General features: G+C 39.7%; 1 non-coding gene across 1 annotated transcript; it reads left to right on the forward strand.

Annotated features, from left to right (window-relative positions):
- The first annotated feature begins 10,864 nt into the window (after positions 1 to 10,864).
- Positions 10,865 to 10,994, forward strand: LOC123827644. Its single transcript, XR_006787299.1, has one exon. It is a non-coding gene; the product is annotated as a U6atac minor spliceosomal RNA (small nuclear RNA).
- The last annotated feature ends 4,024 nt before the right edge of the window (positions 10,995 to 15,018 follow it).

The raw sequence follows: 15,018 nt of genomic DNA on the forward strand, positions 1-15,018 counted from the left end.
AAGTGCCTGGTTCCCAGGTTACTTGCTGTCTTTGTGGTTATTTGTAACAGAATCTTATCTTCATTTATACAAGTAGAGAGAAACAAAAGTAAAGTTCCACATTATTTGTATTAGAGTTTGCCTGTGTTGCTTGATTGTGGGAAGGAGAAGGGGAGGCAATGGAAAGTAGATTGCCTTTACTTAATTATACTTTGCTTCGGCTAGAACTAAAGTTGTTCTGGTTCTTCCCTCGCTCTCTCCCCTGTCAAGGATGCCCTGTGAGCTGTCTTCATTTGGAAGTGTCCTCCTCATCCCTCAAAATCCAACTCAAGTAATATCTCTGTTAAACCTACCTATTTGGGTCTCCCACCATCCAATTTTATTTGTACAAAAATCCTACCACTTAACCAACAAATAGTACTGGCAATCTATCTGTTTATATTTCTCTTTTCACTAGACCATATGCTCCTTGAGGACAGGGACTATGTCTCTATTATTTTTGTATATCCCATGCTTGCCAACCCTGCATACCTCCTCCTACATATTACATACAGAGTTAATGCTCGTGGAATGTATGAATGGATGAATGAATGAGTTAATCTATTGTCTGAGAAGAGTAGTGATTGGCAAAGGAAGTGGCTGACAACACTTTTCAAATACTGCTTGCCAAAATTACATGCAAATGAAGACAGAGTGCTCATATCATTTACATTTGTATAATGACCACAATTACAATATGAAACAACAAGAGGCAGTTTATATATCCAACTGGAACTCCTGAGGCTGCCCTATCCATCATGAAACACTGTGTGGAAATGCTTTAATGAGCTCCTGGATATGGTATAATTTACCACAAGCTTTGCAGCCTCCACGGGGAAACTCCCTGTAGGTCCCAAATGTCACCTGCGTATGAAGCTACCCAAGGGCAGTTGGAGTATAAATGATGGAGATCAGAGTGTTATTCTATGAAGTTAGGTCAGCTGTGGGTATGCTACCAGTTTCTTCTGCTTGATCCATTTTCTGTGCTATAAAAGGCTAGACAGTCTAACTGGACCAAGAGTGAAAAAAGTAACACAGAGAAGAAAAAGTTATTTTTTCCTTTCCAGTTTTGAAGTTACTGAATTTTTGTGTCATCCTAGAATGTACCCAACTGTGAGATCTGAATAACACCTGAAAAATGTAATGTGATTCGTGTTTTTACAAATTTCTCTTGCACGGGTGCCGCTGTAGTTCCCCAGTGAACTGCATCTGCCGCACCGTAACAAGGGTGGGCAGGTGCGCGCTGCCCTAGTCCTGCTTCCAGCTGCGATAGTTGACGGCAAGTGGGAGCCCAGAGGCATTGAACCTAAGGTGTTTTGGTTCTTTCTCTGCATCTGAGCTTTGATATCTTCACACTGCATTTCATGAACAATGGGCTTCTAGAACAATAGAGAATTTGGGTTGTTATAAAGGTTCTTATCAATTTTATAGAAGTTCTTTTAATACAAAGGAAAACAAATTGAGCTGAAAAAAGTCCCTATGAAGGAATAAGGGACGTTCCGTTGTAAGTAGAGTGTTGTAGGGGATGAGGGGTAGACGTTTCCCCAAGGTTTTTTGACACACAAACTACATATGACCTGACAGCATTAGAAGAAGAATGTCATTTTAAAACAATTTAGAAAGAGCCTTGCTTTGTGGCATTTCTCATGATTATAAGCTGGGAACCTGGAACAAGATATCAGAATTTAATAAGCCAGTTTATGAAAAGCACTAAGCAGCAGGCTTTTGCTTTACTTTAACCTTTTTAATATTCTGGAAGGTAATTGTCCAGACCGCCTCCCTCTTCCAGGTTAATGAGGTGCCTAACAGGCCACAGCAGAAAACGACTGCTCAATCGAATTAAAGAAAGAAAGAAGAAAGGAAGGAAGGAAGGAAGGAAGGGAGGGAGGGAGGAAGGAAGGAAGGAAAGGAAGAAAGGAGAGAAGGCAATAAAAACGAAATGGAAAGGTCTGAAGTTGCGTAGGCTTTTATTGTCTTTTGTTCTGTTTTCTCCTTGTGATGGATTGCGGAAAGGATCAGAAAAGGCACAACATGAATCTACTCTTGGGACAATGATTGTAATCAAAATAGGAAATGGTACAAATGTAAGCCATTTTCTTGCAGTTTAAAGATTATAAATCCCTTATTCATCTGTTATGATCCAGAGCCTAACTTGCGATTTTTATAGTTCTTTTTTACGCCCAGAATTTTAAAACTGCAATGTAAAGGGACTACAGCTGTTCTCTTTCCGATTTGGATGTTTAATCCCCGCTCGGAGCGTTGCACCCCAGTCTCCCCTCCTTCTGCCCATCTGCAGCCTGAGCCCACTGCCAATGCCTCACACACGAGAAACTCACCATGGTCTCTTCCCCTCCGAGTGATTAAACATAGCACCAGCTACTCCGAGGGGCTCCGGAAACATTTAGGAGCACTTGCCAAGGGGTTTGCTCTTTCTCGAAGAATCGAGCCATTCCCAAAAGCATTATGGAATTTAAACTGGTAGTGGGAGATGCAGCAGCTTTGAACCAGGAAGACCTGGATTTTTCTCTTCAATGTGCCTCTTTGTAGGAGTATGACCTTCCTTCCCCGAGCCTTCAGTTCTCTCATCCGGAAAATAACTGCACCACCAGCCGCTCCGGAGCTGTTGAAGAGCAAAGGAGCTAACGCTTTGGGAACTAGGACCAGCTTTTCCAGTGTCAAGTGCTGTCAGTGGGATGAAAAAGCCAAAAGGGAGATGATAGGAATGATGATTTGTGGCCTTGCAGAATTTAAGTGCATGGAACGTGTTGAGCTAGATTCTTCCTCTTTATAAAAGACTCCCCCAGTCCCTTGGGAGAGCCCGTTCTTCCAGTACACTCCGGCGGCGGTGAGTGTAAGGAAACACCCTTAGGATGATTTCCTAAGCTGCATCCCGGGGAAAAGTGAAATTGATGCAGCTCCCAAGGTGCTCAGCTTGTACCCTGGAAGAATCTTGTTTGTTGAGTATTTTGTTCTCACATATATTTTTCATCTCTTAGAATTTAAATTGTTTTATTGTTTATGCTGTTAGAGTTGTCCCAGTTTTCCTGCCTTTGCCCCCCTCCACCCAGCCTGCCCCACGCTCCCACAGGCAATCCCCCCACTGCTGTCCATGTGTCAATCATCGTTTTTCCTTTTTTTTTTAATTGAAATTCCCCCAAGACGATCAAGATATTCACATCCCCCAATATTTACCAATACAATGAATGCAGTTTTATGCTTATTATCTCAATGCTTCTCAATCTGAAATGCTTTCTGTTCATCACTGTAGTCATATTTGGAAAATGACATCAAAACTTAGTCATTGATCAAAGTTACCAAATGTATCCTTTTTCTGTTCTTAGAAGGACCTGCTTTCTGTCTGGAGTGAGCATCCTTGGAACTTCATTGCATGTTTGCCCGCTGCAAGCCTTTCCCCGGGCCTGTCCGAGTGGGAAGTAACCCCCGTCCGCACTGCGCTGTGGTGTCCCATCCTTATTTTCTAGTGGCGCACTGCTCCTTCACTCGCGGCCCTGCCTTCCCGCGTGGCCCCGGCGGTCTTTCTACGTACGCACGGAGAGCTGCTCATTTCCCATGGTCACTGCTGACCGGGACCCAATAATTATTCAACTTTGAGTTGGGTGTCCCGAAATTTCCACACTTGGGGAGCACATTTTATTTTGTGGCTATTTAGGTTTTGCATTTCTTAATTTTATTCATTTCAGTGTTCCTTTCATTTCTAATTTCTATGGAGGCAGGCAAAAATCATTTTAAGCCTGCTTTTTACCAGGTGGTCTCGTGATTTTAAAGAATCTCTGCACATTAAAATTCTATTTTTATGTAATATCATTTTAATAGAAATGTTCATTTTTATGGAGGGAAAATGACTGATAAAAATTTGAGTGGTACTTAGGAGCCTCTTATACCCTTTTTATTGCCTTTTGATGAGGCTTAATTCATTAATAAAGGAGGATGAGTTGGACTGTGACATGTTTTATCTCCTATCATTATTCAACAAAAGAGAATATTTTTTCAATGAAAATTTTAGAGCAAATTTCTAATTTTCCTTTTCTGAAAACTACATCTAAAAAATGGAATGACCTTGGACTCAATTCAAAATTGAAATTTTACAGCTACTCTTTCAAGTCACCTGCTCTCACAACAGCCCGGGGAGCTAAGATCTATCATTGTTATTTCTGTTTTGCCGACGGGGTGAGTGACACTCAGAGAAACAATGTGGGTTGTCTTCCATCACGGTGCAGCAGCTCCGTCACTAGGATCCAGGCTATAAACCAATTGTGCAAAATTTTAAACTCAATTGCTAAGCATCTTTCTTCTCTTTCACCATCTTAATTTTCTTCTTCTCTATAAATATTTTCAGAGATTTCACTCTATCCTAGACACTTTAAAGAAGGCTTGGGGATAAAAAAGTCACTTCTTCTAGAAATTCACGGTGTCATGGAGAAAAAACAGTGTATGCGCAATGCATTCTTACACGATACAGTACAAGGCAGGGTGTCCGACCTGTGGCCCACAGGCCACATGCATCCCAAGATGGCCATGAATGCGGCCCAACAACACAAAACTGTAAATTTACTTAAAACATTATGAAATTTTTGTGTGTGTATGATTGTGTGCCACAATATATTTAATGTGTGGCCCAAGACAACTCTTCTTCCAGTGTGGCCCAGAGATGCCAAAAGGTTGCACACCCTTTGCAGAGTTATACTGGTGGTGTGAACACAGTGTGGTGTGATTGTTGAGAAAGTATGGTAGAGGCTGCCTGGTTTGGAGAAGGGAGAAGTGACATTTGAGCTGAGGCTTTGAAGGGCGAGTGGAGAAGAAGGGGAAGAGTGCAGGAAGGAGTGAAAACAAGTGAAGGAAGGTGAAGATTGTCAGGGTGTGGTATCACACCAGGTATTACTGAAATACAAGGTGGTCTGGGGCAGGGCGACTCAGCAGATGGGCAGGACTGGGTCTTGAAGTCTCAGTGCAGCCCAGGTCGTCTGGCCTGTTCTGCAGGAATGGGCTGCTGCTGCTGGTGTGAAAGCTGTGCAGCGACCAGCACATGTGGGATTCTGAGAGATTGCTCTGGTTACGACGTGGCTGAGGGATGGGAGAGAGAAGACACTCAGAGAGTGAGGCCAGCCAGAACTAACCACAACTCATCAAAGATGATAGAAAGCCTGAGTGGAGGCAGTGACCATGGGAATCCAGAGTGGGGTGGACAAATCTGGGGTTTTGAGAAATAAAAGACTCCGAGTTGTAAAGCATAAAGGAGAAGGCAAGTTTCTGTTTCACAAAGATCTAGAATTCTGGCACAACACAAACATATTTAGTTTAAAATTGTGATTATTTGAAGCACAACTCATTAAATACCTCAAATAATTGGTTTTCTGTGCTAAACATCGATGGGGAACACAAATTACAAGAAAACAAGCTGGGAGTGATTTTGTTTTTAAAGGAGCAATTTCTATGTTTTTGTTCTTTTCAGTTCAATGTCTTACCTCTTCACTGTCATTGGTGCCCTCTCTCACCTCTGAACATCACCCTCTGCTTGTCCCCCATTTCCACACACTGTAGCAGTGTCCCCTCCATCCTTCCTGCCGCAGCTGCAGAGGGATCCTTTCACCCCTGGCTACAGCCCCACCATAGGTGCCCAGGAGCCCCTCCCGCTAGCACATTAACTCTTTCAGGGCAGGGATTGTTTTTCACTCTGTTATCTCTCGGAGGCAGGGCACTGAGGCTTTATTAAAGAGTCTCTGTATGTGCCACACAATGTCTAGACAATTAAAATGCATGTGCAACTTAGGGCTCTCAATGTCATTGTTTCACAGATGAGGAGACTGAGACCCAGATCACAGAATGAAAGGCCAGTGCTTTTTACGTTATTTCACATTACTGCCCTAATGTCTTTTTTACGTCCTCACACATAGTTGGGTGCTCTCGGGAGACGTTTAATTAGCATACACAGAGGTGGATCTTCTCATCAACAGGTAGCTCTCTGTCATGCTTGCAGGTGGATAGGGAGTCCCTTGTCCCTGGAGTACATGAATAGTATTATGTTTCGCCTTTATCCTGAGTTAAATGCCGTATTGTGAGTTAGTATAGGAATTTCACTTTGCTGCCACTTATGTTTTTATGGGGTAATATGACTCAAGGGACTATAACTGGTTACATTTGTAACCACTATGTCCTTGGCTTTTCCTGTGGTAAGTACACCTGTGTCACATTTACAAGACCACAAATCTCAGTGCTCTTCAAGTGTCTTCCTTCCTGTTAGCAGGATGTTTCGTCTTTTCTCAGGATCCTTTTCTCTGAGTACCCCCAGGAGCCCCTGTTGTGCAAGGTGGTTCACTTTGTGGTTACCATCTCTAATGAGCCAAAGCAAACTCTACAGCTCTAGGGGTTAGAAAGGCTTTATTGGGAAGCTTAAAGCAAAGTTCAGCAAGGTATGGTGTACATGAGTCCCACGGAAAAGTGCTGGGTGCAGGGCACTGTGCGGAACACGGTAGGAGGTGTATGTTTCAGGGGCAGCACCTACCTCCTTCTCAATGGCTCAGCTTACAGAGCAAGCAAGAGAGCAAACTCCTCAAGAGGGACACCAGTAGACTCTAGGGCTTGCACAGTTGGGTGTCTGGGAAAGCCAATCGCCTTGTCTCCAGGGTTTGTGGAGCCCACGGTAGCTTACAGCCAGGGTAGGAAGGCCAAATTCCTGTTAGCCCCACGTGCCAGGAAGACGGGAGAGCTCCCAGTGTCTGCTGACTTTTATTCCAGGTCAGTACTGGTCGGTAGAAATATAATGCAAGTGGCTTATGCAACTTCAAGTGTTTTAGTAACTACAGTAAAAAAGTAAAGAGAAACAGGTGAAATGAAATGAATTTTTAGTAATATTTTCTTTGAATGACTATATCTAAAATATTATCATCTCAACATGTAATCAATTTAAAATTGTTATTGAGATTTTTTAGTTTTTAAAATACTGTCTTTGATCTTTGAAACCAGGTATATATTTTACACTGACAGAATCAATTCAGGCACTAAATTTTCTTTGGAAATACTTGATCTGTACTTAAATTTCATACCATTTGTGGTTAAAAAGTAGATTTTCATACCCAAATTTTCCAAATATACTTCAAAGTTTTCCAATCACTCAATTGAATATCAGTTTTTTAAATTTAACTTTAAGAAGTGAAGTTAAAAGATTTAAAGTTGAAATGAAATTTAGGTCTTTGGTTTCAGGAGGCATATTTCAGCAGCTTGATAATCCTATGTGACTAGTGGCTACTCTTTTGGACACAGATTGATCTCCTGGAGTCATTTTGGGGCAATCCCAAGAATGTATAATGCCAATGTTACCTGAGACCCACAAGGCCTTAAAAACAGTGATCAAGGATAAAACACAGAGAGGCAGAATATCGAGTCCCAGCTTGGGATATCAACTCTGGCTTTGCTGCTTTCTAGCTATGTGGAAGGTACTATTCTTCTTGGGCCTCAGCTTACTCACCTGTGAAAAGAGATGCTTTTCCCTTTTCAGCTTTGCAGTGAGCACCAAATAGGACAATGCGTAGTGTATAGTGAATTGTCAATAAAAGTAAGGTGTTACTGCTTCAGAGTTTAAAAATCACTTCATATTTCATCATCTTATTTGCTACTTACTAGAGTCTCATTAGGTAGGGAAGGAAGTATTATCCCATTTTACAAAAGAGCTAGGACTTAAGCTTGGGTCTTCCAAATCTAAGCTTATTTTGTTTTCTATCTTATGCTCACCATTTCCATAAGCTAACTTGAATTGAGCAGTACCTGTGAGAGGTATTGTGAACAGGGCTTTACATTTAATAGCTACATTACATCAATTTTCCTCTTTGGGTTTTAAGGAAGCAGGGCCTGACACAGCTGTTCAAAACTGTGAGCCAGCAGCCCAGGGCTCAGAGAAAAGGCTGACTTGCTATCCATATCAGGGTTTCCGTCTTCCCATTTCTCACTAAATATTTGCCTTTCTACTTCCCCAAACATTATTTAAAAAGAAAGTTGAAATCTTGATCATTAATGCACACTGCCTTGGATCTATAGAAGATGATAACAAAAAAGCATATCCAATATTAAGTTTTCAAGTAAGTTCCCATACCATTTGTTAAAGAAGGTATGTAGAGAGTGATTTCAAGCTCTAATTATCTCATACAGACTAAGTGTTTCTGGTTTCTTCTCATTAAGGCATAAGCAGAATATGCTTACACTGGTAACTTTTGGGATGTTCTTTGGGTCTGTTTTCTGATTTTTCCTGCATTTGATGGCTTGTCAAAAATAGGTGCCTGTCCCCAGGTGTCATTACATTCTATCTTGACAATCTGCCACTTGTCAAGGCTGCACAATAGTCCTTTGTGTCCATGTCCCAGGAGCCCAGGGAACCACTGAGTAGATCAGGCAACTTGTGAAATATCTGATTGAACTTGGACTCTATCACACTATCTCAATGAATCAAGCCACTGTAAATCAAAGCCTTGCTCTGCCAGCGGTCTCTCAACTTTCAATACATTTTGATTTAAGGGACTGGTCTGTGATCATCTCATATTTTATGAGATGATATCCTGTGAGTACAGGGAAAGAATGAAACAAAATAATCAGAGGAGAAAGTTATGAGGAACAAAAGCAAGGGAGATAGAAACAACCTATATATGGCATCATGCTGTTATTTGTAAAAGTAGTTGAAACACCATAATTGGTGCTCTGTGTAGTACTCATTAAGTGACCTTTTGGACTGCATATCCAAAGGTCATAAAAATTTTATGCCACAAATTTGGTGGAGGTGGTCATGAAAATTTTATGACACAAAAAGTTCTGCAAATTATATATAGATATATAATTTGTGGAATATATATATATAAACAGGCAAAGAAAAAGTTCTATGGCTTGATATTTTTCTACAGTGTGATACTAAATAAGAATAAAGGATTTTTTCTTCTTATCAAGGAACATGCACTTAAGGCATAATATTAAAGAAAAGATAATAAAATCACCCATAACTGTCTCCACTAAAGATTACCATTCTTAATATCTTATTGTATTCCCTTCCAGTCTTTTTATATGCATATATTTTATAACCTAGTTATAATTATGCTATATATAGTTTTATATCTTTTTTCTTTTCACATCATAAAATTTTTATATGTTACTAGGTTAAGCATTGGTTAGATTGTCATAAATGATTTAGTCTATTACCTATGTTGGAAATTTTGTTGAGTTCATTTTATTTTTCTATTTAACATAACCCTGTGATGAATACCTTTTAACTCTCATCTTTTAATACATATTTGATTATTCCTTTAGGTTAGGTTCTCAAAAGTGAAATTATTGGGGCAAAAGGTATCAACTCCTTTAGGGCTGTTTGTGATACACACTAACAGATTACTTTCTGGACAGATTTCTTTTTATTTATCCAGTTCTCTGTTCCATCAGTTGTATAGAGAAATGCCTGGAAAGACGTATTCCCTAAACAAACACACGGGCATGTAAATGCCCACATGCGTGTGCCTCTCTTGAGAGGAGTCACCTTGGAAAGCTGCACTCACTGCAGCGCAGGTGGCTCTGTGTGAGCCGTCACTTCAGAGATACACCTGATGCTGGACACCAGGTAGCATTGTGCAGGTGACCGTTTACTCTACTTACCAATGTGAGTTCTGAGTCATGTTTGGCTGTTTTTAAAAATCACATCACCTGCTCTCAGAGAAGAATGGCTTGCCACCTTTGCAGGTATACGAAAGTATGAATTGGCAGCTCTGAGGCTGTGTCTTGCCTTTGCTATTTGCATTTCCTTCTTCAAGGACCCTGGTTTCGCTGAGGGCTGCTGTGACCATCGAAGCAATGCCATGGGAAGGCCAGCAGTGAGGGGGGGAGTGTGTGGTGTGTGCCATTCATCTATAGCCTCTTCCCCCAGCAGTTTCTAAGTCATTGTGGTCAGCTGGATAATTCGATGCAGAAAACAAATTTAGACCTGTGAATCGGGGATTAGCATAGTACTCATGATAAAGTAATTTAATTAAGAGAAACAATTTGGTTTTTCTATGGTGTGTGTTAAAATGAGTTTTACCTGATGAGAAAGAGAGAGAGACAGCTACAAGGGACAGAGAGAAAGCAATAAAGCAAAATGTTAATAATCAGGGAATTTTATGCAAAGGGTGTATCTGTTATATTGCAGTATTGTTGCCACTTTTCCATGGGTTTGAAAAGTTTAAAACTGAAAAGCTGAGAAAAACATCTGTTGGGGAGGAAAAATAATTTTCCTTGTACTATTATAGGTATGTGGTTGAAACACCCCTGTAATAAAAAGACAGATTAACAGGAGAAAAACAAATTGAATTATGTATGTAGTATGGGAGTATGTATTACGGTAGTCCCACCCAGACATGGGACTCAAAGAAGTGACCAGAACAGGAAGCTTTTATACCTTTTACACAGAGAAACAGTAAATTTGTATAGAATTGATGAGGCAGGGGAGTTTGAGCTAGAGTCATAAATGGAGAATTAACAAGCTTTGCTTATATAGGCTTCTCAGCCCTAGGTGCCTTGTCTGTGGGGATAAGGATTCCTCTTATCCTCTTGGTACAAGGAGGGCACCTTTCATGAGAGGGATTTATCTCCTGCTTTAAGAGGAATGAAGGAAGATCAGAGTGTCTTTCATACATAGGTTCTTTGTCCCATAACTTTGATTAAAAAATTAATATGCCAATGTGGCATATTTTAGGGTGACATTCTAAACCCTTACCCATACAAACAAACAATGCCAAAATGCTTTGAAGAATGATCAGTGAATGATTGAGAATAATCAAGTGCCTGGCATTAAGGCAGACATGGAGCAAAACACATGACTTTCATGTTGTATGAAAGGAGAGAAGGTTGGTATGCTCCTTGACAAGGATGCAAGAGGGTCTCAGCCCTAACAACATGCACACAGTTAAGGCACTGCCACCTACTTACTTCATGGCATCTAACCAATGTTTTTCTTAAATATAAGTCATGAAACCATAAAAGTCCTAGAGGAAAACCCAGGCAGTGAAATTTCAGATATTCCATTTAGCAATATTTTCATTGATATGTCCCCTAGGGCAAGGGATATAAGGGAAAGAATAAACAAATGGGACTACATCTAATTAAAAAGCTTTTGCATGGCTAAAGAAAACATCAACAAAATGAAAATAGAACCAACCGTATGGGAAAACATATTTGCCAATGATACCTAGAGCAAGAGTTTGATCTCCAAAATCTATAAAGAACTTACACAACTGCACACCAAGAAGACAGACAATGCAATTAAAAAATGGGCAAAGGACCTGAACAGACACTTCTCCTAGGAGGACATTCAGAGGGCCCAGGGACGTATGAAAAGATGCTCAACATCACTAGCCATCAGAGAAATGCAAATTAAAACCACAATGAGATACCACTTCACAGTGGTCAGAATGGCCATCATAAACAAATCAACAAACAATAAGCGCTGATGAGGTTGTGGAGAAAAGGGACCCCTAGTACACTGTTGGTGGGAATGCAGACTGGTGTAGCCACTGTGGAGAACAGTATGGAATTTCTTCAAAAAACTAAAGATGGAACTGCATTTTGACTCAGCAATACCACTGTTGGGATTATACCCTAAGAATCCTGAAACACCAATCCAAAAGAACCTATGCACCCCAAATGTTCATAGCAGCACAATTTACAATAGCCAAGTGCTGGATGCAACCTAAGTGCCCATCAGTGAATGAGTGGATCAAAAAACCATGGTACAGTTACACAATGGAATACTATACAGCAGAAAGAAAGAATTCCTGCCCTTCATGACAGCATGGATGGAACTGGAGGGTATGATGCTAAATTAAATAAGCCAGGTGATCAAAGGCAAATACCATATAATCTCACCTATAGTGGAACCTAATCAACAAAACAAATGAGCAAAATAGAACCAGAGACACTGACATAAAGAATAAACTGACAGTGACCAGAGGGGAGGAGGGAGGGGGATGACAAGGGAAAGAAGGGGAAGGAGAACGTGTATAAAGGACCCATAGGCATGGGCAACAGGGTGGAGATTGACTGTGAGAATGGGGCTGAGGGGTGGGTGGGACAGGGGAGAGCAATGGAGGAAAAAGTGGGACAAGTGTAACTGAATAATTAAAAAGAAAACCTAAAAAAAAAATTCCACATGATTTTCATGTGGTTATGGGTGGCCTCCTTTGGGATTCCTTCTTTGGGGAAAAGGCTTCTGAACTTGAACTATTTCTTACAGAAGAATGCCCAGTGGAAGTCTCAGAATTTATGTTTTATGGAAAGAATTTATCATTCTAATGCATAAGACAAGTGGGGAAGAATCTCTTTAGATATTTTGAAAGACAAGTTGCCCCTAGCATTAGAGATCAGCGGAGTTTCCCATCCAGATGTATCAGCAAATGATGGAGGGACCTAGGAAGTAGTGGAACATAAAAGAAGCCATGAATATAGAAGTGTTTAGGACATGTTCTAGCTATACAATGAATAATATTTAAATTGGTCTGATCATAGAGGGTATCTCACTTCTCTTTTTCAGCCAATATGCTTTTCTTTTGTTTTGCTTAATGTTTCTAAAATATTACAGAAATATAATATGAAATTCCATGTATTTTCAAGAATATAGCATAAAAATAGAAGACATCCTACTAACACTGAAACTTTAATTTTTTATGTGAATAAACCTTTACAGAAATTATACTTGGAGATACTCATTTTGGCCAAAACCTAAGAGTAGTTGCATCATCGGTTTCTATGTCAGGTTAACTTTGAGCTGACAGGAAAATGTTTTCCAATATGGCAAAGAAGCAACTGTCAGACTTTAAAAGCAGCATATAAATTACCCAGGGATCTCATAAAAATGCAGATTATGATCCCACAGATCAGGGGAGGAGCTTCAAACTCTGCATTTCTCACTAATTCCCAAGTGAAGTTGATGTTGCTGGTCCATGGACCACATTTCAAACAGCAGGTAGAGGACAGAACAAGTCTTGGAATCAAGCAAGGTCTCAACCTTCATTGCAAAATGGAGAAAATGCATACACGATGAGATTCTTGTGAAGCTGATATAAAATAACCCTTCTGAAAGTATTTTGTAAACTTTCCTTTTCCTAGTATTGATTTTTTTCTAATACCATGCTGCTTTATAAATTCTTCTTTGTAGGCAACTCAAAAAACAAACAAGGGATGGAAGACCAGGGGCAGTAAATTTCGCTGCATTATTGCTTCTGAAGGAGCCTGACGCTGCTGGAAACACACAAGCAAAGCCCATTCCCATGGACATTCCTGTTGCACCTGTTAAGAATTCTGAAGATGTGATACCTGTTGAAGAGCTGTGATTAACATTTTTTTTCTGAAAAATGTCTCTTTTGAAAGTTTTGGATTTCCATTTCATGTTATCCTTCCCAAGACCAACTAAAGCAGCCCTCCTTTTTCTACCCAAGCCCCAGACAAAATAACCGATGGTATTTAGTATTGGATTTGGGGAAAATGATCAAAGAGTGAAGCCATAATCTAACAATTGTAATTATGCCATCTATAATGACATGATTTAATGATATGGTGTTTTTCAACTATAATCTTTAGGCACTGAGGAGTGAGAGAACTCTCCTTTTCAAAGAATCAAGGTAAAGCGATTGAACAGTGATGGAATATTACAGGCCTTCCAGAAAACAGTTGAGTAAACAAATCAGCAGTGCCAAGATTCCAACCCAACTACAAAAAACAACAGTTACTCACAGAACATAGAAATCCGTTTGGAAAATGAAATTTGAACACTAGAGTTAAAATTCAAAGTGGACAAGCTTCATTCCTAAAGATATTATGAAGATTTCTTTTTTAAGTGGGATCTTCCTGGACAATGATCAGAAGTGGCGACTGCATCAGTGGTCAGACAGGAGGCACAGCCATTTCCTTACCTAGGCCCCACAATTGGCTGGATTCAAGTGTCCATGGAAATTTTTTCCCAATACTTATGAGAACAGAACTGAGATGCCATGCTGGTGTGAGAATTAAGAAGGAGTTTTTAAGACTCTTACTGTGTTTAACTGACTACAATGGTATTAATAACTAACCTGAGGGAAAATTCTACTGTCTTTAGCTGGCTACAATGATATTAATAACTAACCTGAGGGAAAATTCCACTGTCTTTAACTGACTACAATGATATTAATAACTAACCTGAGGGAAAATTCCACTGTCTCTAACTGACTACAATGGTATTAACAACTAACCCTAGGGAAGTTGGTGGCAGTGATGGTGTTCTCTGGGCGGAGCTGGATGGAAAAGAGAACTATTTGATAAAGGTAAGATAAGCAAATTGTCCTCCGGGAAACTAAGATTCTATTTTAAGATTTAAAAATATTTATATCTTGCATAATTTTGACTATACAAATCTAACATACATTTAAGACTAAATTATTAATTGATCCCTTTATAATCTCATTTTATAAAGAATCATTTAGCACTAAGGATTTTATTCCCTGTTTTCCTTTTCATGCTGTTTATCATCACTGTATTCTGAGATCCTGTTCATTTTTTTCCACTACTTAAAAAAATTATGTTTTCTTGTCTATTTTCCTCTGTATTTGACTTCCTCCTCCCTACTTTATCTTAAAAGCACTTTTTGGTGTCAGCTGAGGTCTTGAGTGATGGGTGTTGCCTAACCACCTTGTCAAATACAAGCACTGTGTTGAGTCATTTAAGGAGAGGGGATACAGGGGATCCAGAGAAAAGAATCAAGATTTTAATGAGATAATTTAACAGGTAGCATCAGCCAAATTATATATAACTATCTCTATAAAAACCAGGAAAGTCTATGATCAGTTTTATAATTTTTAAAATTTGCATTTATATTGTCTGTTCATGTCTATATGTGGTATGTGATTAACTCTTAATAACTGCATGAATGTGCACACACACTATAATGATACTTAGGTGTACTGATATACCTTAGTCAGTTTTGAAAGAACAAGGCAAGTGAAAAAGGCA

Source organism: Phyllostomus hastatus, unplaced genomic scaffold (assembly GCF_019186645.2).
Source record: "Phyllostomus hastatus isolate PE091 unplaced genomic scaffold, TTU_PhHast_1.1 phas_contig_86, whole genome shotgun sequence".
Taxonomy (NCBI): domain Eukaryota; kingdom Metazoa; phylum Chordata; class Mammalia; order Chiroptera; family Phyllostomidae; genus Phyllostomus; species Phyllostomus hastatus.